We start from the raw sequence: 24,292 nt of genomic DNA on the forward strand, positions 1-24,292 counted from the left end.
GACATGACAGATCTAGCCCGGAGACACTCAACGGAAAGACTCGCCAGCCTGAGTCATCTGTCATCCAAGAAACATTCCAAGAGGACTGTGCACCCTACACGCCGCGACGTGAAAAGATCGGTCCAGCGTCATCCATCAACGCCTCTTGGAAGCATCGCAGGCTCAAATGCGTGGCATTACCCTGAGCTCCAAGAATGAACTCAAAAACTGAATTTCAACTCTCAGCTAACACCTGATTTCTCCAGAGTATCTGAATTCCTAGAGGTGGGAAGAGGGACATGACAGCTAAATCCCAGCATTGAAAACAGGACAAGAGGGAATGTGTACCTAACTCAAGGGTGTGTCTATTCATCAGTCATCATCAGTCATCAGGTAATCCTGTTTCACCTACAGACCAACACAGACTGTCTGCCTAGCAGAGCAGCCCTGGTGTCTGGGTACACCCCTGTGGCATTCAGGTCGAAATGACCTCTTTGAATTATTAGTCAGACACCATTGTTCTTAAGATGAATACTCCATTCATCTGTGACATGTGACCGCTAGACTAGAAGTTCTAACTTACTGCCATACACACTTAATCATCATTGATTGCATCTTGGCATTGGGGAGGTAGGAGCCATTATTCAGCCCAGAAAAAGCCATTCCTAATAGGCTGAAGAGCCCAGGAGGCAACATACCACCAGTGCTGTTACAGGTGGCTGTGTGAGGGAAATTCCCAATGCATACATTGCATGCCTGTAGGGGCAGGGAGCTTGTCCTAACTCAGACCCAAGAAAGAGATGTGAAACTGAGATGAACCATGCATGGATTGTATTGAGGGAATGTGCATGTGAGAGATAAGGAAGGGAAACTAGAGAGAGGCTGGAAGAATCCTCACACCATGACTACAGCCCTGAGGATAGAGGGGAGGCTGTGCGGAAGTGCTCTGGTGTCCTTAAAGGAAGGCTCGTGACTTGTCAGGTCACACCTGTAATGGAGCGCTTGGGCGGCTGAGGCAGGAGCACTGATGTGAGTATGAGGCTAGGCTGGGCTAAGTCCAAGCCAGCCTGGACTTTTTAGTGAGAAAGAAGAAACAGGAAGGAAGGAGAGGGAGAGGGGAGGGGAAGGGAGAGGAGAGGAGAGGAGGGAAGAGGAAAGGAGGGGGAGGGGAGGGAGAGAAGGGAGGGGAGGGGAGGAGAAGGGATATCAGAGCAGGAAGGAAGGTTCAGGAAGTCCAGACAGCTAGAAAGACATCCCTGCCACTTAGAACTGGCTTGATTTTCCCCTGTCACTGCCTGGGAGTCGGAGCCCTGGAGACATACTCTCTCAGCAAACATAATCAATAGATTTCAGAGGTTACCTGCTGGGCTCCCTGGTCAGGTGCAGTTCCCCAGGTTGGAGGTCTGTGAACCATGGTTTTGTGGCTGCCTCAGAGCAGCCTATGAATCAAAATGCCACCGGAACTAAGAATAGGGCAGCGTGTGGCTACCATACGAACTAAATTTATGTTGGTGGCTGGTGAGAAACAAAAGCCACAAAGAGAGATGTGTTATGGGGTTTCTCTCAGAAGAAGGGGAGCAGAGCTGGGTATGGGAGCAAAGACCTGTAATGCTAGCATTTTGGAGACTGTGGCAGGAGGGTCATGAATTACGGGATAGGTACATGTAAGACAGTTACAGGCCAGCTGGGCTAAATAGGGGATGTCATCCCAGGAAAACACAGCCCCCAGACAGCAGCAACATCAAAAAGACTGGGACTATAGCTCAGTGATAGGGCTCTTGCCTAGCGCTGGAAAGTGGGGCTTATATTCTAACCGTGAGGAGAGAGACAGGCAGTGATTGACAGTTCATACCCTACCTGTGAGCTTAGTCCACCCTTGTGCTGACTCAGCACACACAGCCAAGCAGAGCCTCTCATGGGCCGCTTCTCCCCAGTCGTCAAAATTGCTTCCAAGGCTGGTAGTGGCTACAGTTTGGACCTCAGCCCCAACATAGGAAGAGAATCAGACTTTAGCAGATGGGGGATTTTATAATATTTCTCCCCAAAGAACCATTCATCTGTTGGCTATGTTGCTCTGAGTGGAGTGTGGGTAAATTCGTGTGAAAGTCCTGGGTATCTGCTTATTAATTTTTATAATATTCCACTAACAAAAATACAAGCCAAACTCTGACCAAAATGGATCTATAGAAAATCAAACACTAATGGAAATTCACTACTTGATAAATATGGCATTTTCCAAGTAGTAGGGAAAAAGTCATTTTATAAATTATGTTAACTGGTTGCCATTTGGTGAAATTTTGTTTTTGAATTTTTACCTAAGAAGTTATATCAGAATCTATTTAGGATGGATTAAAGATCTGGATGTTAAAAATACAAGAACTTGGGGGCTAGGAGAGTGCTCAGAGGTTAAAAGCACGTGTTGCTCTTGCAGAGGAAGGGGGTTCACAACCATCAGAACTCCAGATCCCAGGGTCTAGTGACCTCTTCTGACCCTAGCAGGCACCAGGAATGCACATGGTGTATATACATACACGCATGCATACATATATAATACATGCATGCATACATACATAGATACATACATACAAGAAAATACTCATATAAGTAAAATAAATAAGTTATAAAATACTTTAAAGAAAGAAGTGGGGGAAGAGAGAACTTGGCGGTTGGAGGGATGGCTCAGTAGTCAGAGCACATGCTGCTCTTCCAGAGGACCTGACATCGCTTTCCAGCACCCACATGGTGGCTCACAAACATCTGTAACTCCAGTTCCAAGAGATCAGAGGCCATCTTCTGTCCTCTGAGAGTAGCAAGCACAAACATGGTGTACACATCTGCAGGCAAAACACTCATATATATAAAATAAATAAATACATCATTTAAAAAACAAATAAAAGAGCTGACAGAAAATTCTAAGCACAAGGCAAAGGACTTCTAAAATGTAAAGCAAACTCCAGATGCCAGGAAAAGATCAAAAAATTAATTTGATTTTAAAAGTTCACTGATGCATGGGAAAATACCTTAATCAGAAGTATAAAAATAGACTGTGAAAGAAAGTTTGCAATTCCTGTTGGTAAAATCTGACTTCCCTAAAACAGAATGAAAACCTACAAATCCATAAGAAAAGCCATTAATCAAATTCAAGAAAAGGGTAAAGGAGATAGACAGATACAAGGGAAAATAAAACGGCTCTCACAGATTAAAATGATCAACTTTGTACATAAATTTAAAAAGTTATGAAGTCAGGGATTTCAACTCAGTTCCTCGTGCTTGTTTGACAAGCATTCTACTGACCGAGCTATCCTCCACCCCTCACCCCTGTTTGTTTTTGTTTTGAGACAGAGTCTCAGGTAGTCCAGGCTGGCCTCCAAGTTCCTCTGTAGCCAAGGATGACCTTGGATTTCGGGTCTGTCTTCTGCTGAGATCTCCCAGATTCTGACTGTCCCTGGGGTTCCCTGAGGTTTTGTAGAAGGCTCCCAAACTCTTCTTAATTTACCCCCATCTCTCTGAGCCATTTGCTTTGTCTCTGGGATCACCACATTAGTGAAGAAGTATGTCAAAGCCAACTTTCTTATGTTTAGAACGATCACCACCATCCCACAACTAGTCCCTTTTTGCTTCTGTTTTTGAGTCAGAGTCTTAGGAGAGGCAGCTGAGAAGCTCATCTTCGTCAACAGCTTGGTCAACTCTACAATCACAACGGAAACACACCTGTCGGGGTGTTTGGATGGGCATCCTCAGGAACATGTAACTGAGGAGAGGAGACTCACTTTGCAGGTATGCAGGACCACCACAAACTAAAGAAAAAGAAGAAAGCAAACAGAACACTGGCTTTCACCTGTTCCCCCGACTTCAGATGCCGTGTGACCAGCTGCCTCCTAATCCTACCGTCGTGCCTCACTCGCCATGGTGGACTTTATACTCAAGCTTGAGTCAAAAATAAGTGGTTCCTCCCTTAAGTTGCTTTTTGTCAGGTGTTTTATCATAGCAACAAGAAAAGTTAACTAGTGCAGTGTTCCAGGCTAGCATCAAACTCGGGGTTCTCCTAGTGGGATTCTGTCTCCTGTGTGTTGAGATTAGAGGTGTATGGATTCTGTCTTCTCTGGAGAAAGGGTTCTGGTCCACGAGGCTCTTCAGCTTCCCCTCATGTGCACGTCCTGCCCACCGTCTTGCAGCAAACGGGCTACCCGTGCCCATTCTCAGAGCAGCCCCATCAGGCTGTGAGCAAGCTGGCGCTGCACAACAGCTCCATCTATGCAGAGCGTCCACCAGGGCTGCGGACTCACCAGGTGGGAGCCGTCTTCCGTTAACAGCATCCTGAGAGACAAAGTGGCCCTTGTCACACAGACACACACACAGCTCTGTTGGGGGGAGAATCCTCTGTCACAGTGTCAGACACAGATGAAGCAATCCCACTCCTGATTTGTAAGGACCCCGGGATTCCTATCATTTGTGCGGAGGGTCACCAACGTAAAGAGCCTGTGCCTTTCACACATCCTTTTTAAAAATCCAGGAGAGTAGGATTATAGTTTATGTACATACACAAGAACAATTTTTGTTACAAATCACCAAGACATACTAAGGCACAATTCGGGCCTCCTTTTCTTTGATCCCAAAGTACATTTTGGGGATTCCTGTGGGCGAAGCGTTTCAGCTGAGCCTTCCGATTCCTTCGCCATGGCCATGGGCATGTGTTAACTACCGACTCGTGTCTGATCGTGAATTATTGACAACATTCTCTTTAAAACTTAATTTGCTCTGCACTGGGCTTACACATGACCTACTTCAGGCTTGTCGCCCAGACTTTTAATGCACAGAAGGCATCTATTCCTTGTGCACTGATTGTCGATTTGGGATTGAAGCTTCTCTTTGAGATGCAGATTTGTGTTTGTTTTTAGAATATTTTTACAATATCTAAAAACATTTACAAATTTCTCTTCATTTAAAAAAAAACCTCCAAGAGAGCAATTTGTTACATTTTTAGCTGACACTTCCCATTTTCATCTAAGTTCTGTTTGTTTGTTTGATTTGATTTTTCCAGACAGTTTCTCTGTGTAGCCTTGGATGTCCTAGAACTCACTCTGTAGAACAGGCTGGTCTGGAACTCACAGAGATCCACCTTCCTCTGTCTCCTGAGTGCTGGGTTTAAAGGCATGTGCATCTATCGGCCCGAATTTTTAGTCTAATTTTTATGCCCTTTTGCTAAAAAGAGTGGACATCTTCCTAAGGTGAGACATTTAATTACACAACCAAAATGCACAAAAATCACGTCACAAAAATCCACACCAGTTCCTTAACCAAGGTCACATACTTAGTCTGTCCTGAAAGTTTTCCTACTGGTCCCCAAGTATCTACCCTTAGTAGGTGTGTTTGACTCAGGGTCCAGTGTTCCACACAGTTCATTCCACTGAGCTTTGTACTGCAAGTTCTTGCAGGAAACCTGTCACTCATCTCTCTTTTATTCAAAAATATGAAAGCATTTCGACCTCTTAGGTAACAGCCTTGTAAAGCGTGGAAGCAATTAATCTATCTAAGTAGCTACAGCCTTTTGAAGATCAATAGATCTTTGTACTTCATTTTTCTCACTGTGAGAAAGCCATTCACATAACCAAGGAGAGTCCACAGTCTCACACATGCCTCCTTCCTGTCTATTTTTAGGGACATGTCTGCAGGCTGCCACTATCATGCACCCACGTCTTCCTCCACTGTAGTGTGGGATTTTCGTCTTCTAAAGAGGAAAAAAAATCCATATTTTAGAATTATATTCCTTCCATTCATCTCAGAATTTTGGCAGGGCCCCACAGCGACACATTCTAAGATTACAAAGCCGTACCTGCGGCATTCCCAAAGAAAACCACCACAAGGGCCTGGTGCGGAGAGCTGACCGCCTCCCCTTCTCCGGGAGGGAAACCTGGAGAAAACTTTTTGCAGATTTTTGAGTTCCTTTCATCCAAAAGACTACACAATAGCTACAGTGGTGTGGATAAGAATGCACAGGAGTTGTTTAAGGAGCCCTGGGGGCTTAGGGTTTCTAGTTCAGAGGGGCAGACTCATCTGAGGGAAGCAAAAGGCTCTTTTTGTTGGTTTGGCTGCAGCTGCTTTGGACACAAACACAGATCTCAGTACTTTACTGCAAAGACCACCATGATGGCTGAACATCCGGCTGGGCTGACTGGAGGCCGACGCTGGCTGACAAAAGTTTTGGCTTGCCTTTCTGAGCCCAGTTAGTGTTGCCTGTGCTGCAGTGTTGGCTGATCTTGAGGACTACGCATTGTGCCAGTGAGCACAGCTGGCTACGAACCCATGAGGGCAGTAGTCAAGTGAGGCCCAGAAGACAGCCTTTTCACAGTGCTGTTCCCCATCCTCTGGCTCTTACAGTCTTTCCACCCCCTATTCCACCATGTCCCTGAGCCTCGGTGCTGGCGGCTTATTATACATGTTCCATTTAGGGTTGACCACTCAATAGTCACATATTTTCAGCACTTTGGCCAGATAGGATTGTCTGAATTAACTGCTACTCATGCAGACAGAACCAGCTTCTCTGGCCAGGGCTGAGAGCAACACTAACCTATAGATATAGCATAAATATTTAGAAGCCAGTTTAACATGTACATTTTGCCAACCGGCCGTGGTAGGTTTCCCCTAGGACCTAGAACTTCCTGAGCCATGAGCTTTTGACAAGGCTTACAGTACCAGGTATCATGAATGGTTCCCTCCTGTAGAGCAGGCCTCTAACCGATTTTACACACACACACACACACACACACACACACACACACACACACACACAAGGGGGGGTTAGTATGTGTGTATGTGTTGTAGCTCTGGTTTTGGAGGGAACTCCACACTGTTTCTCACAATGGTAATATCACTTTACCTTCCCACTAACAAGTTGCAGACTTTCCTTTACATGTTCTGTGATGCCAGCTAACTCTGATCTACCTGACAAAAGGCATCTTAGCAGGTGAGGTGTGATGTGTCATTGTGGTTTTGGCTAATCTTCATCTCACTGTTAGTGATGCCCAACACCTTCCCAAAGGCCACTGGTCTTTTTTTTGGTGGGGGGGGGGAGCGTTTCAAAATAGGGTCTCTCTGTGTAGCCTTGGCTGTTCTGGACTCACTTTGTAGACCCGGCTAGCCTCGAACTCAAGTGATCTGCCTGCCTCTGCCTCCTAAGTACTGGGATTAAAGGCATGCGCCACCACACCTGGCTTTTTGGCCACTGGTCTTTGAGAACTGTCTACTCTGGTCCTTTTTCTTTCTTTCTTTCTTTCTTTCTTTCTTTCTTTCTTTCTTTCTTTCTTTCCTGTTTTTCAAGACAGGGTTTCTCTGTGTAGCCTTGGCTGTCTTGGACTTGCATTGTAGACCAGGCTGGCCTGGAATTCAAAGAGATCCACCTGCCTCTGCCTCCTGAGTGCTGGGATTAAAGGCGTGCGCCGCCACCCCCACCTGGGAGTCAGTCCTAATTTTGCAGCCTTCATTTTTACAAACTTGCCTACTTGCTAAGACTTGTCCCTCAAGTCGATATTTCTAGTGCTGCTGAGCTCATTCACAATCAGGACTTTGACTCACCTGAAACACATTCCTAGTGAAATTCAAAGAAAATGTCCTTTTTGAAGTTGATCCAGTATTGAATTGTTTTTGCTGCTGATTTTGCTGTTTAGAACCCTTTGTGCATTCATTAGTCAGGTCGTTTGGATTCTTCTTTTTTTTTTTTTTTCCTGTTAAGTTGTATTGAACTCTAATTCCTTAAAGAGCTCAGAGTCCAAGCTAAGATACAATTAAATCGCTCTATTACAATGGGCCCTAATAAGGACTACTAACAATTACCAAATGCTCAGTATGGGAAGATGGGAAGCGAGGCACCTTATGGTGAGTCATGGTTAATTTCTCATGTCAACCTGACTGGGTCACATAGAGCCTTTGTATTTTAGCAGACATTTCTGGATGTCTCTATAACTGTTTCTAAAGGGGATTAATGTCTGGACTGGTTGGTGGAATAAAGCAGGCAGCCTGCCCTAATGTGTGCGTGCACCAACCAATCCACTGAGAGTCCAGATAGAACAAAAGGCCAGGAGGTTGACTGTGCTCTCTCCACTGCAAGGCTGGGCCCTTGTCATCTGTCCTCTCACTGACCCTAGCTCCCTGTTCTCAGATCCTCACACTTGGGAGATACTTTCCTGGGTCTCCAGCTTGCACAGAGCACGTCATGGACCTCTTAATTCCCATCACCATAGCAACCAGCCCCTTAAAACAGACTTCTTTAATTCCATTGGTCTTGTTCTCTGGAGAGCCCTGACTTTATCTCATTTCGTCTTTATAATCATTCTGCAAAGCAGTCTTATTACTAGGGACATTTTGTAGGTGAGGAATTGAGACAGCCAAGTTACGCAACTTACCCAAGGTCACACAGCAGGTACACAGATAATGCTAAAATTGTAGCTCAATCAGCAGAGTGCTTGCTTGCTTAGCATACGTAAGGCCCTAGATTCCCTCCCCAGCACCACAAGAATGAAGCAGGATGGTGCATGCATGCATATAATTATGGAAGTTGCGGGGTAGGAGCAAGAGGATCACAACTTCAAACTCATCTTCGGCCACATAGCAAGCTTGAAGCCAGTCGGATCATGTCCCAAATAAAGACAGTTGATGGAGTAGGGCAGTAGGAAAGGGTGCTTACCACAAAGCTGGATGACCTAAGTTTGAGCCCTGAACTCCACATGGTAGAAGAGAACTGAAGAACTCCCACGGGTTATTCTCTGACCTTCACACAAATGCTATGGCATGTTTGTACCCACCCACACCACCACACTAAATAACTTAATATAAAACAAAACAAAACAAAATACCTCCCAGGCAATCTGGGATGTTCAGGGATCTTTGGTCATTTAAAAAGGGGTTGAGGGGTGGGGCAGCAGCCCAGTTGGGCAAAGTTCTTGCTGTACAAACATGAGGACATGATTTTGATTTGTAATACCAACATAAAAGCCTGGTACATTATTGTGTGGCTGTAGTTGCAGCACTGGGAAGGCAGGTTCCCTGGTGCTTGCTGGCCAGCCAGTATAGGCACATCAGGGTGTCCCAGGCTCAGTGAGAGGCATTGTCTTAAATATTAAGGTGGAGAAAAAATTGAGAAAAACACCTGATATTGACTTCTGGACTTTAAATGTGTGTGTGTGTGTGTGTGTGTGTGTGTGTCATCCTTGAATACATAACAAGTTTGACTCTACAGCCTGGGACGAATGAAACCCCGCCACAAACATATCACAAACAAACAAATGGTGGCTGTTCCTGGGCGGTGATAGCAGGAATGAAGATTGCTAGATCCTTCTACACCAGCAGGGATTTGAACCGTATTGGAGAGTCACAGGACTCTCTGTTCACTAGTGGAAAATCAAGTAGGAGTCCCCGAAGAAGGGGGAGCATGGGCAGCTGGGAATCTAGAGTGGCCCAGGGCATGTGAAGATGACGACAGCCTCAAAGACAGGCGCTCCAAGCCAGGACCACTTGTCCTTTCTTCCATTGCATTGAGTTAAGGTTCTGGACTTCTGAGGTCACAACATTTTGTTTGTGACCAGTGAGTGACAAGACAGTGAGAGACCCTCCATTGCTTAGCCTCATGTTTTCCAGACTCCCTCCCTTCGTTCCTCCCTCCTTCCCTTCCTTTTTTCCCCTCTTCCTTTCTTTCTTGGATGGTGTATTAAGCCATTGCTTCACTCTGTAGCCTGGGGCAGTCTTGAGCTCACGCGTCCCAGGCTGGCCTTGGCCGCCTTATCCTCCTGCCTCAGCCTCCCAAGCGCTGTCTGGTCATGTCTTTTTTATCAGCAGCTCTTCCCTCACCCAGTTCCCTGGACAACGCTTTTTAAAACAGGCAGAGGTTCTGAGACAGCAGTGGATTCCCTTTCCTCCCCCATTGGCTCCAGGCTTCCTCTTTCTACACGAGCCACTTCCTGTCTTGTTTAGACATGGTTCCCATCTAGAAAGGAGACAGCAGGCAGGATCCCAGGAGCAGGAGGCCCCGGATAGTGCTTGAATATCGTGTGAGGGTGTGTTTTTGTTTTTCTACCAAATGAATAAATTAACCTTTCTCAATGAATTCAGCAGTAGACTAGTACAGCTTGGCTAAGGAAATTAACTCCCTACTGCTACCACATACAGGGACTCAATCCTCAGCCTGCAGTCTCTGTCTTTCCTAGGAACCCTCAGTGCCTCAGTCTAGTCCTCTGGCTACAGATGTAACCTGCTTATCCACCTCCTTGATGCTTGCTCTTTTCTTCTTCCCTCCCTCCCTCCCTTCCTCCCTCCTTCCTTCCTTCCTGATAAGTTATTTCCAAATTAAAGTAAAATGCAGGTTTATTGGTGGCAGCTCTTGGGTGAGTTCACCAACCTTGCAGAGGGAGACAGAAAAGCAGGGGAGAGGGGTGGGTAGAGAGAAAAAACATATGAGCAGAGAAAGGGGGGAGGGAGGGAGGGAGGGAGAAAATGGGAGGGAGGGAGGAGAGAGGAAATGCCTCTGGGGGAGCAGGCCCCACCCCTGGGCTGGGAAGTTAGGGTAGAGAGCTGGTTATGTCAGCCATGCCCTGTACAGGTAGGGACTGAAGGATGCTGGGAGAGCCTGCAGGCCAAGTCCACTTGGTTAAAAAGGCATCTCAGCCAGTTGTCCCCAGGTCTGAATCCTAGTCCTCCCTTCCTTCCTTCCTTCCTTCCTTCCGTCCTTCCTTCTTTTTGTTTGTTTGTCTGTCTGTTTGTTTGTTTGTTTTCTGAGACAGGGTTTCTCTGTGTAGTCCTGACTGTCCTGGACTCACTTTGTAGACCAGGCTGACCTCAACTCAGATAGCCAACTGCTTCTACTTCTGGGAATAAAGGTGTGAACCATCTGAGTGTATGCCCATTTGTTTTATTTATTTATTTATTTATTTATTTATTTATTTATTCATTTCTTTCAGATAGATTTATTTATTTATTTTATGTATATGAGTGCTCTATCTACATATACACCTACATGCCAGAAGAGGGCATCAGATCACATTACAGATGGTTGTGAGCCACCATGTGATTGCTGGGAATTGAACTCAGGACCTCTGGAAGAGCAGGCAGTGCTCTTCACCTCTGAGCCATCTCTCAAGCCCTGTATGCTCATTTCTTATGGCCACAGACTCAGTGTTATTAATATTTTGGTTCCTCTGTTTCGGCTGCCTTTGTCACTAACCCTGCCCCCACATTCTCACCTGTACAACTGTGACTTTAACTGACCCAAACTCATTTAGAAGACAGGATATGTCAGTTGGCCTTTTGTACTGGTATGGTCTCCATCCGTGCATTCAGGCAACAGTGTGTTGACACATTCTAAAAACTGCATCTGTGCTGAATACATACAGATGTTTTTTCTTCTCATTACCTAAATAAGACAGTATAGCAATGGCTTAGATAGAATGTACATTATGTTGGGTAATATTCGATTACCAGTGTATAGGAGGGCATGGGAAGATGAGCTTAGTGCTTAACGTTCTTGCCACATAAGCATCAGCTGGAGTCTGGATCCCTGGTATCCATGTAAAAGCCAGACAGATACGGCAAACACTGTGATCTCAGCACCGGGGAAGCACATGGGAGCGCACACAGGGATGTCCCAGGCTGGGAAAGTGGGGGATTGGAAGGCTGCTAAACTAGCAGGAACTAGGCAGCTCTGGGTTCACTCACATGTCAAATACACCTCCCCATATGCGTGTACCTACACACATACAAATTCACATATATGAATATCACACACATATATATACAAACTAAAAATAAAAGTGTGTGGGAGGATATGTGAAGGTTATATGCAAATTCTGTTATTTTTAGATAAGCGATGTCAGCACCTAGAGATTTTGGTGTCTTCAGGGGTTTGCGGAACCAGCTCCCCATGGAACTGAAAGGACTGGCCTCTGAACAAGGTACCCCAAGACCAAGTTCTCAGCACAAAGGAGATTTATTTGCCCAAAAGGGACAAAGATTGAAGACAGAGGACTAGGGAAAAGGGAAGAGGAACAAAGGAGAGGGGAGGAAAGGGGCAAAGGAGAGCGGGAAGGGATATTTGCCTGGAGGACGAAGGCCTGCTTTGCGATTGAGAGAAAACAGACATGGCCTACAGGTAAATGACAGTTTATAAAAGCACAAGGGGAAAACCCATATTAGGACATGGTGTTTAATTTTAATTGGACATGTTAATTAGGTGAGCCAAAGGGGCTTTTGATTGCTGGAGTTCAATACTTTGATAGCTGGATCTTGGTAGCCAGCCTCAGGAGGAGGAAGTGGCCAAATAAGGGAATTAGACCTTGGTGGCCAGCTTTAGGAATGTAGTCTAACGGTTTTGGGGGGTCGGGTAAGTAGACAGGATGGGGAAGAAGGGCAAGGCAAAGACTGAAGGTGCCATGCTGGGCCAGCCTCTTCAGTATGTGATACAATCCTCCATCAGCTGTTACCCAGAAGCAGAGCAAGAAGGTCAAATACACAGACCCCAAGGCATCTGGGTTTCATTACAATGGCCAAACCCATCTAGAGAGAGACGGAATTAAATATGCAGAGAATGGGATAAAAAGCCCACATGGTTATATGAATAGAGGGCGGTAACTGAAATTTCCAGCTGTCCAGTTCCTGGCTACAGTCCCCAGTCAAAGAGATGCGTTCTCCCGGCACCTGCCAGCTTGAGTTAGCCCCTGTGGCTTGTGATCCAGCAATTCCTGATAAAGATAAGGCTGGGCCTGCTCTTGCTTTTGCAAGCTCCCTTAAGCTCCCAGTGTGGTCATTTCTAGATCCCCTTTGTTTTCACATGTGGGTCCTGGCAGCAGCGCTAACTGAAGGAGGTAAGAGTGGAGCGAGCAATGGTATGAACTCCCTTCGTTCATGTCTTCCAAGGCACTCTGAGCTCTAAGTGGATGCCTTCTCAGTTCATGGGATACCAGTGACGTTTCGGACTGATGGGAGGATTTCTAGAACATCAGAGTGAAGAATGACTAGAAACTCATTTTCAACCTGTGCACTGTGGGCCTTTGAGAAGTTTACATTAATTCCTGAAACCGTCAAGAAGGAAAGAGGTTTGTGACATTTCATAGAAAGGTGGGAGGCATCCATACAGGAGTCTCTGCGTGGATGCTCAGAACATGGAATATCCTTGGGCTTTTTATGCCTGCAATTGCTATAACGGCTTTCTATTTCCTAGAAGTATCAAGAGTTTCATGGTTCAAACAAGAGATCCCTCGGGTACTGGAAGAGGGAGTGACATCATCTGGGCCACCATGTTGGAGGTGTTGCAGCTATGGCTGATAATGGCCCCAATACCTATGTGTCAATTCTTCAGCCCATGGCAAGCAGTTATGTTTGGACATGAAATACACAGCATCTGGCAAGGGAATGGGCAGTCTGGAAGTTTCAGATGAACTTGAGACATCACCAGTGAGAAGATGTTACCTCTCAGTGGTGTACATGCAAGAACCAAGTCTATATCAGCAGTGATACAGACCTGGGGCAAATACTTGGCCACCTGCTCATTGTAACGCATCTATTGTGCTTTAGGCAGTTTTGATTATGTCATATATTGTAATCTTTTTGATGTTTACAGTGACATCATCTCCCTTTAAGCTCTTAATACTAAGGGGAGCCCCCACAGTGTTTTACCCTCATTCTTCTTATTTTTTGTTTAGTTTGAATGGGATTTTTACATTTTACTTAATTTATTCAGATTACAACTCCCATCACTTGTATCCTCCCGTTCCTCCCTCTCTCCTGCTTTCACCCTATTGTCCACCCCTAGGTTTTTGACCGAGGGGGACCTCCTCCCCCAGTATATGGCCATAGGCTATCATGTCGCATCTTGGTAGCCTGCTTATTCTTTCTTTGAGTGCCACCAGGCTTCCCCACCAAGGGGAGGTGGTCAAATATAGGTTTACCCTCATTCTTAATCGATTTCCGTACTACCGCTATTGTACCGTACTACGCTCTGCCTGCCTCTCTCCCCAGAGTCTCACTATGGAGTGCAAGCTGCACTCTAACCCTTGTTCCTCCGCCCATGCAATTCCCAACCTGTAGTCTTCAGATCAGGATAAGTCCTGCAGGAAAGGACTGTTTTGTTTGGGCCTTTCTTCTTCTTCTCACTCACCCATAGGCAAGGATGGCCTTGAATTTCTGATCCTCCTTGTAAAGGTTTTTCTAGAGCAAAGGTATCTGGTAAGTTGGAAGCCAAGGAATACCACAAAGTCCCACCATGCAACAAACCACACACAAGGGACTTACTGGGGAGAACAGAATGGCAGCTGCCTGTGAACAGCAAGAGAGACAGCAGAGGGCTGGGGGGAAGGGGGAGGGCTTTTATATGTTTTTGGAGCATGTGCAGTGAGGGGGTGGAAAAGTACCAAAGATGGTTGGTCTTCAGTGGATATTGTTGGTGAGTTGGGGGTAAAGAGGTGTGTATGGGGGTGTTGGTTCCAAGCCTCTAGAGTTCACAGTCAAGTCTGGAGGCAGGGTACTTTTTTCCTTTCTCTGGTCTTCACACTCCTAGCTCCTCCTTCCAAGTGCTGGGGTTACCACCATGTGCCATCATGACCCTACTTTCTCTTTCTTTTTAATTCATATGTAGGATAAAGGATACTAATAAGCATGTGCATTTTATAGGGTTATTGTAAAGATTAAATAATAGGATTGTGCTCGGTGGACAGTCGAAGTTTAAGGGATGTTCTCTATTGTTAACTATTATAATAAATAAGTTTGGTGGTGGTAAGTTATTTTCTAGGCGAGAATTATTCTTCCCTTATTTCGCTTGGATAAATCATGTGACTTACCTTATCCATTGAAAATTATAAAGTCTGGAGCCACTAGGGAAATCAGTTCCTCAGAAAGCTGGGAATGTATCTTGTGTAACAGTTTCCTCTGAGATCAAAACTTCCCCATCCTCAAGGGAGGCACCGAAGTAAGAAGGTAAACAAATCAAACAACTCAGGAAGTCCCTGAAACTGACGATGTTCACTAGGTCTCTTCCTGGCACACTAAACAATAAAAGCTGAGAGCCTGAGACCAGATCAGCTGCCCAGCAGAAGCAAAAACCAGCAAGCTTCCTCAAAGACACTTAAACCAACTGAGGCACCTGAAAAGGGCATCCTCCAACCCTTTGATCTATCTACAGGTTGTGCAGTGTTACGTTTCCCATCTTTTGCGAGCTGTCATTCATGCTGGCGTGAGCCTTGATAAGTCACCTCTCCTGTAAGTAACCTCTCACCCACATTCCTGTGAGTAACCACAATGAAACTCATTACTTCAGCAAATTGGACTTTAGTGGTGTCCATACTTTGGTCTGTCATAGGTTCCCTAACTGGAGTAAGTAGAGGAATGTGTTTTCTCTCCAGGAAAAGATTTGTCACACAACAGATGACATCAAGATCCAGCTCTACCACTCTTATATACCCAAAGGGCTCTACATCCACTTGATCAACCATAGTCATAGCCAGCAACCAGAAACAGCCTAGATGTCTATCAACAGATGGGGTAAATAATGAAGATATGCAGGTTAACACAATTGGAATTCAGCTATTCTTTTTAAATGAACTCATAAAATTCACAGGTAAATGGATGAAGCTAGGGAAAAAATTATCCTGAGTAAGGTAACATAGACCCCTAAAGACAGTATGTATTCGCTTATATGTGAATGTTAGCTTCTAAGCCATTGATTGGCATGCTGTAATCCATATAAACATAGATGTTAGGTATAGAGTAAGGGACTGGGGTGGGGTGAGATAGAACTAGAAATGTGAAATACAACATATAAGTATGGAGAGACAGGGGAAGACTGGAATGTGAGGATTAAATGGAGAGAGAAGAAAGAGCTAAGAGAGGGCATATGGGGAGGAACGTCTAACACTAAGGGCCATTCGAAGGAATCATATAGAATTCTACTACAGTAAAGCATATATATATGCTTTCATATATATATGAAAGGGAACTAAGTGGAGTCACCAAATAACGGGGGAGACAATGCCCCAACTAGACATGTTTTACCACAAGGTGAAACTTCCAGTGCCAGTAATGGGTCACATCTAGTTGAGTTGTTGGCCATTGGAGCCCCATGGAAAACCTTCAAGCAAAACAAGCTATTGCCAAGGCTTTCCACAGATTGAATTGCTGAAGAAAACACCCACACAACTCATTTAACACGAAGAAGTTGAGCCTGTGTCTAACTAGAACTTCCACACACCCCCACACATCATCCCCTACTGACAAGTGTTCATGGTTCTGGAAAGTACTCTGCATACTACCAGAGGAGAAAAGTGACCACCAACCCAACTACAAAACCTGCAACCTACAATGGTGACCTGCCTGCATGAAATGCCGGTAAAATAGTGGCATAAATGTTGTAGAAGTAACCAACCCCTATCTGCATGGATTTAAGCCCCACTCCACAAGATGAAACCCATCCCTGACACTGCTCAGGTGGCCAAGAACCTGAAATTAGATCAGCCATGGCTTAGGGGAAAACAAAATACTATTGTTCTGCTAAAGGAATATAGCAATAGAAGGATTTCTAATGACATTCTGCTATACCGATAGATCAGTGTCTCAATCAGCCATTGCCAGAGGAGCTTCCTCCTGCAGGAGTTTGTAAGAGCCAGAGGGCATGGATGATAACAAGGAAACAAGACTGACACACATATGAATTCACCGATGCTGTGGTGGCATGCACAGGGTCTGCACAGGTCCAAGCCATACACAACCTCTCATCTCTAACCAAGAAACTATCTCCAATTGACAATTGCTGGCAATAGAACACTTAGTTTTTTTCAGTGGAGTACCACGGCACATAAACACCACACTTAAGGGCAAGGCTCCATGTCGAACAGTTGATGGCCAACACAAAATGAACTAAATGGTATTTATGTAGATTTTTCCTAGTTTCATATTGGTTTGATTGGGCACTTTTTATCTTACCGGTCTTTTGCTTGTATGTTATGGTTTCTAATTTTGAGTTTTTATGGGTTTTGTGTGGGTGTGTGTGTTTCTTGTGCTTTTTCTTTTTAATTCTGATTTTCTTTGCTTGTTTTTTAAATAGAGAGAAATAGCCAGGTGTGATGGGACATGCCTGTAATCCCAGTACTTGGGAGGCAGAGGCAGGTGGATCTTTGTAAGTTCGAGATTAGCCTGGTCTACAAAGTAAGTCCTGGACAGCCAAGGCTACACACAGAAACTCTGTCTTGAGAAAAAAACATGAAGAGAGGGGGGAGGGAGAGGGAGAGAGAGAGAATGGTATGGATGGGTAGATAGAGAGATGGGGAGTTGGGAGGAACTTGGAGGAGATGGAGAACAGGAAACTGTGATCAGAGTATATTGTATGAAAAAATATATTTTCAAAAATGGTATGCCTAATAAAGAGATTTTCTGTAGTCACTAGTTTTTAAAACTCCATTTTATTTGGTGTTCCTTAATGCCTCTACCGCCCTTGTAAATCCCCAACCCTAGGTAGGAGAGAAAGAAGGTTAGAAGGGACAGGGCATGTAGATCACCATAGACTTAGTTCCAGCTGGTTAGGGTCATTGGGTTCTTTGGGAAAATACTGATCTCAGTCATCAGGATACCTAGCAGTCCAGCAGAACCAGCAGCTTTCTTCTTTCTCTGTCTGTCTCCTTGAAGCAGCCTTCCTCTCTCTGGGCTCTGATGTTTATACCCTCTCAGAGTCCTCAGAATTAAACTAACTGCAGCCGTCAAAGACCATGCCACTCTCCAAGCCCCACCAGACTGTTACCATCTATGAACCAACTAAAAGCAGCTCCATATTCCACACTTGGGGTTAAAACAAAATCTTCCACTACATTTTCAAATCTTGTAGAGGCCAGTAAGTAAATAAAGTTTTCAATGTTCAGGAATAAAAGCGAAGAGAGTTCAGTGAAGACTTGCAGCCGACGGACAGTTCTACATTTACCTCTGTTGCCCCGATACGGACGTCAGCATGAGGCGGGAAACGATGGCATCAGGAAGTTGAGTTTCAATAATTCTCATGACATAAATTAAATTTATGTTATTGGCGATGGCAACATTTGTTGAGTAAAGTACAGAGGGATATTAGTTGCTAAAATTTTTAAAAAGGAAAAGGAAAATGCTAAAATCTCCATTGTCGGTACAACGTGAAGAGCAGTTGGGGGACCTTTTCCTTTCTGTCTGCGTCACAGCCAGCTCTGCCTCAGCTAAAGACTGACTTGTCATCCTGGGACTCAGAATGCAAGGGATGAGAGCAGAGCCATACTCTGCGGTGATGGGTATTCACGGGAAGGAGGTACTGGGCTTTGGAAGTGGCTGGTCACCATGGAGATCGCAGCGCAGACTGAGGGATACCATTGCTTAAGCTAGATTTATAGAAAGCCTCTTAGGAAGTATTTGCTGGCCCTGGGATTACCTCTTGATTCTCCGATGACTTAAGCCATTAACATTTTTTTAGGTCATCCTGCCAGCCTACCACTGACTGGAACAGCTTTTGGACTTAGTCTCACAGAAACCAGGTGATACGGGAGTGCCCCATGCTCGCTGTCTTTGGAAACCAGGGCTTTCCAGTTTCTCTAGGAAAACTGAGGCAGCTAGAACTTTCTAGCTCACAAAGGCTGCAGTGGTTGGTCATGGTGGTCTTTAGGAAATTCGAAAGTGAGTTTGAGGAATGCTTGGGCCAGGCTGTGTTGTGGGGAGCAGTCACTATCTGTCCCATAGCCTACCCCCAGTCTAGAGCTTCTTTCTAGGGAAGACTGCCTCTCTCCTACACAGAAGCTTGTGAGCTCAAGCTACTGCTTTATTTCAGGGTCTCTTCCTCAGACTCAGAATAAACTACTATCTGTCCAACCCCTAGAGCAGTGGTCCTCAGCCTGCCTAATGCTGTGACTCTTTAATACAGTTCCTCATGCTGTGGTGACCCCCTCCCCCACCATGACATTATTTTTGTTGCTACCTCATAACTGTAATTTTGCTACTATTATGAATCATATTGTAAATATCTGTGTTTTCTGATGGTCTTAGGCCACCCCTGGGAAAGGGTCATTGTGACCCACAAGTTGAGAACCGCTGCCCTTGAACCCTTTTGTTGTTGTTTCTGTGCTGATAAAAAATGGGAAAAAAAAAAGAGAGAGAACAAATCAAATGAGAGAGTTCCAGGTTCTCTGTTGAAAGTCCACTCAGTTAGGTTCTGTGGCTTTCTTAGACAACTACTTGGATTTATGCTTCCAGCTGTCTTTGAGGACTTTTGTTTGAGGGTGGGGTGGGGTGGAGACACATACCTTAGCCTTTTTACAATCAAAGAAGCTTAAAGAGACTTCTTAGCTGGACAAGAGGTTTGTCTGTGGCCTCCAGTGGATACTCGGCTGTTCTGAGGGGCTCTCAGTATGGTGGGCAGCACGGTATATATTGGGAACTTGAGAAATGTGGTAGGTGGCACATCTCCTATGAGTAATCTATGCTCCCAGAAGGGAAGGATCCTGGATCAGTGAATAATAGTTGACGTTGGGGCTGGATGGATGCCTTGCCTATCAAGAACACTCACAGCTCTTGCGGGGTACTGGGGCTTTATTCCCAGCACACACATTTGTAACTTTTCTGGCCTCTGTAAGCACTGCATACATGTTATTGCTTATATCCATGCAAGTAAAACACACATATGGAATTTTTAAAAAAATCTTTAAAAAATATAGTGGATGTGATGATGATAGTGATGATGATGGTGATGGTAATAAATATAATGGTGATGATAGTGCTAATGACTGTGCTGATGACATTATTTGATATTTAACCCTTACCACATGTTACTGCCCTAGGTGAGTGTGGTTCAGTAACATAAGCACCACTATTTTAGAGATCAGGACACTGGGCCAGGGGGAATGGGATAAGGATTTAAATAAGGTCACACAATTTGCACATACCCAAGCTGGAGTGTAAATCTGGATTGCGTGACCCCTCAGTGAACTCTTTCCCTTCCTGATCTTGGTGTCTTCCATGTGCCATTGTGTTTATCATGTATGTATCCAGCTTTGCTTCTCCCCTTTCTGAAAGGGCCTCATCAGAGGAGAACTGAGCTCAGGGTGGAAGGGTGGGGTCGGCACCAGCCTGTGGGATTTATTGACCCTTTCTGTGTACCATTTGCTGCCCCCCTGAGCATCCCAGGTCTCCTCAGTTTCAACCTGCTTTCCCATGTTACTTCCACCCTCCCCATAAAGAATCTGGAGCTGGGGACACAGCTCATTCTTGGTGGGGTCTCTACTCTTATTGCTGTGAAAAAATACCTGACCGATACAGGTCTACCATGGATGGGAAGGCAGGGTAGCTGGAAAGTGAGGTCACATCGTGCCAGCAATCAGGAAGCAGAAAACGGCCAATGCTGGTGAACAGAACATGGCCAATGCTGGTGCCATCCGGCCTTCTCTAGTTCTCTTTTGTATTTGGTCTGGGCCCCCAGACTTTGTTGCCTCTGCTCACATTTAGCTAATCCTCTTTGTAAATGCCCTCACAGACACACCAAAAAGCACGCCTCCTAATGCACTAGGCATGCCTTAATCCAATCAAGCTGACAGTTAAAATGAACCATCGCAGGGTCTGGATTTGAAGGCTGCATGGTTTGCACAAGTCCAGAGAGTCCTCTTTTCTCTAAATGTCCCTGGGCAATCCCCCCACTGTGGCCTGCCAGCGAGAATGACAATACATCCACTCAGTAGCCTTCAGGATTTCAGGAGGGACCAGCTGTTCACAGTCTGTGACGAGATCTTCACAGACGTCAGCTGTGGCCCCGAGGAGTAGACACTTTCACTACCACCGTCTCCCCATCCCATTGCCTCAAATGAGGGAGCCGGGGTTTAGAAGAGCCCATCCAGATCTACTGGTCCACACAGGGAGGTTTCTGACTTCATACCTGACGTCCTGCATCTGTGAGCTCCACCATCACTCGCCACCGTCAGAATCTCGGATTCCCAGAGGGAAGAGTCTGACAGGCACATTGTGAGGCAAGAGTTACCGTACTGAGCAGGTGTGGCTCGTACAGCTCAAGCACAGCCGTACAAGGAGCCGATGGGTGGGGGGTGGGGGAGGGAGCAACAGCAGTTCTCAGAATGGAATCTTCCACTTCACGTGTGTTGGGAGTCCAGATTGCCCACTTGTTGCTCATGAGCCAACCGGAGAGTACGCTGGCTCGTGCTAGTAGTGAGTGAGGTAAGACACCACTTCCACAGGCGTTCCTTCTTGTAGCAAGCTGGCCAGGGAGAACGGCTGCAACCGTGGGAGGACACATTGTGTGGCATGGCGCTTTTCAAACCAAACCAAACCAGACATAAAAGGCTGAACAAATAGCTCCTGTTCTCCGTGTTCCTCTTCAAGTATAACTTGACATTTCCTCATGGAGATAATGGGCTTTGGTCCTCTGCTTGAATCTAGGTGGCCCTGTGCTGACGGCAGATAAGCTACCATAGGATTTCTGCCGTTGGGTCAGAAAAGGTGAGAGAGATTCCCCGGGGAACTTCAAATGCTTGCTTACCGTTGGAGCACAGCCTGCTGTGTCGTTAGCCTTCTGTCGTAGTCGACAAAATATCTGAGGTAAACAACCCATGAGGAGGTCTTACGGTGTGAGAGGTGCTGGCTTCCTTTCTTTTGAGGCTATGGGAAGGCAACCACCATGATTGGGATAGTGTGGCAGACCAAAGCTGCTCACCCGGTGGTGGCCACAAAGCCAAATGGAAGGAAGAAGGACAATTCTATGTAATCACATCCACAGCGCGTTGACTTCTTCCCACTAGTCTCTACTACTGAACATTTCCCATCAGGTCCCAACCTCACCACCAGCAGGGGACCAAGCCTTCAACACATGGGGTTTGAAAGCCATTCAAGATCTAAGCTCTATACCCATGCAGGGAGCCCATCGAGAGTGTGAGACGAGAAGTGGCTGTTCAGCTCTTCAGTTGCTCCTGTCGCCCGCTGTCCAAGCTCCATCCAAATGCACTGATGGTAAAACTTGCGGCAGACCCCCTCAAGTTCATGACTCATTGGAACTGCAAGGACTATTGGGTGGGGGCAGGTCTATTATATAACAGCATATGCTGAGCTCCAGAGGTCTCCAGAGGGAAACGAATGTCACCTGTGAGTATCTGAAGGATTTGATATGTACAGGAGGTAGGCTTGGAGTGCAACAGGCAGCACTGAGAACTCAGGCTAGGATTTTCAGGGCGCAAATTTGGTTCCTCGCAGAGGTGTCCTCTGAGGACAGAACTTTCAAACGAGTCACTTGACGGCGTGCTTGAAACTGGAGTTTCAAGTGGAAGGTGGACTGCAACTTTGGGAGGATATAGAAGAAGGGTCTAGAAGATTTCCAAAGATACATCGTAGCTCGTAAAAGTCACAATTATACATAGTGAGTTCCAGGACAGCTAGGGCTACACAGAGAAACTTTGTCTTGAAAAACCAAAGCCGGGGCGTGGTGGCCCACCTCTTTAATCCCAGCAGATCTCTATGAATTCGTGGCCAGGCTGATCTACAAAAGGGAATCCAGGAAAGCCAAGGCTACACAGAGAACCCTGTCTCAAAAAACCAAAATAAATAAAGAAAAAAAACCCCAAAAACACCAAAACGCAAAATAAAAAAGTCATAATTATTTTTAGTGTGTGTAGGCACATGTGACAGCCAGCAAAATCAATTTTCTCATTCCACCAATTAGGTCCCGGAGATTGTACCCCAGTTTTCAGGCTTGGCAGCAGGCATCTTTACCTAGTGAGTTATTTTATTGGCCCAAGGTACAATTTTTTTAAAAAAAGATATTTAAATTTTATTTTGTGTGTATAAGTATTTTGCGTGCATGTACATAGGTGTACCATATGCATGCCAGGTCCCTGGAGAGTTCAGAAGAAAATGTTCAGTCCTCTGGACCTGGAGTTACAGATGCGAGTCATCATGTGGGTGTTGTGAATTAAACCTAGGTCCTCTGCAAGAGCACCAAGTGCTCGTAACTACTGAGCCAGCTCTCCAGGCCCTAAGACATAATTCTTCTTTTTTCCCCTTCTCCAGAGACAGGTTTTCTCTGTGTAACTGTCCTGGACAGCCTGTAGACCAGGCTGGTCTCGAACTCACAGAGATCCTGCCTGCTTCTGCCTCCTGAGTGCTGGGATTAAAGGCATGCGCCACCACGCCAGGCGACATAATTTTTAATAAGTGAAGATAAACTGGTTCTGAAGAGCACATATTTAGTCAACTCTTAGAAGGAGTAAAGAGTAGATGAGGCCGTTCAGGTCCAAGAAGGCTGGAAAAGTAGGAAGGGGCTCTCACAGTGGAACGGTTTAACCAGAAACACTTAAGTCACACCCTCTCCCTCACCTTAAGGCCTCTCCTCAGCCACTTATGGTCCTTTCCTAATTGTGCATTCCTTCGCTTCCTTCACGCCTCACATCCCATGGCTTGCTGAATCATGCCACTTTCATCTCCACGGTAAGCGCCCTGCCTCTGGTTCTTCTGCTCCACTTGTGGCTTCTCAGCTGGAATCCTGCAACAGTCCTCTCTGTGGAGAGAAGGCTGCAAATGAGCTCCCTAAGGAGATGGCCCCTGGTGTGGCGGTGCCTGGTTTCAAATCTTCACTTCCTTCATTTAGAACAGAGACAGTTTCTCAAGCACTAGAGACACTGATGATGTGGCTAATATGCCTAAGGTCCTGGGTTCGGTTCCCAGCACAGCTAAAGACTTTCATGATCTAGTAGAGAAAGATAGAAATGGGCAAGGAGGAATCTCTCTCTCTCTCTCTCTCTCTCTCTCTCTCTCTCTCTCTCTCTCTCTCCTCTCTCTCTCCCTCCCTCTCTTTCTTTCTGAGATGGACCCTCCCTCTGCCTGGGAACTCTTGGTGATCCTCCTGCCTTAGTGTCTGGAATTCTGGTTATAGCACCTACCATGTCTGGCTTCTTGCACTTAAGTTTCTTAAGATTGCCACAATATATTACTATGAACATTGTGGTATAAAACAAACAGAAATATATTATTTTCCAGACCTAGGGGACTAGACCTCCAAATCCAAGGTGCTAGTAAAACCATATTTCTCCTGCAGGTTCCAGGGAAGAATTCCTCCTTGCCTTTTCCTAGCTTCTGGTGGCTCCTAGCAGTCCTCTGCATGTCTTGGCTTCTAGCTGCATCTGTCTAGTCTTGTCTTTATCCCTCCCTGCCTTCCTTGCTGTGTATGGCTGGGCCTGGGCCCCCCTCCCCCTTTCACAATGGCACCAGTTATTGGGTTCAGAATTAATTCTAACCCAGTACGAATGCGTCTTAACTTCTTTCTGCAAGACCTTATTTCAAATGAGGT

General features: G+C 45.7%; 1 long non-coding RNA gene across 1 annotated transcript in view; it reads right to left on the bottom strand.

The window, feature by feature from the left end:
- The window catches only part of LOC311605264, a 32,593-nt gene extending 17,673 nt beyond the window's left edge, over positions 1 to 14,920 (bottom strand). The window contains exon 1 of the long non-coding RNA XR_014781871.1: positions 14,796 to 14,920. This is a non-coding gene — a long non-coding RNA (uncharacterized lncRNA). The remainder of the gene's footprint in view (positions 1 to 14,795) is intronic.
- Positions 14,921 to 24,292: the final 9,372 nt, after the last annotated feature.

Source organism: Acomys minous (assembly GCF_964271855.1).
Source record: "Acomys minous genome assembly, chromosome: 9".
Taxonomy (NCBI): Eukaryota; Metazoa; Chordata; class Mammalia; order Rodentia; family Muridae; genus Acomys; species Acomys minous.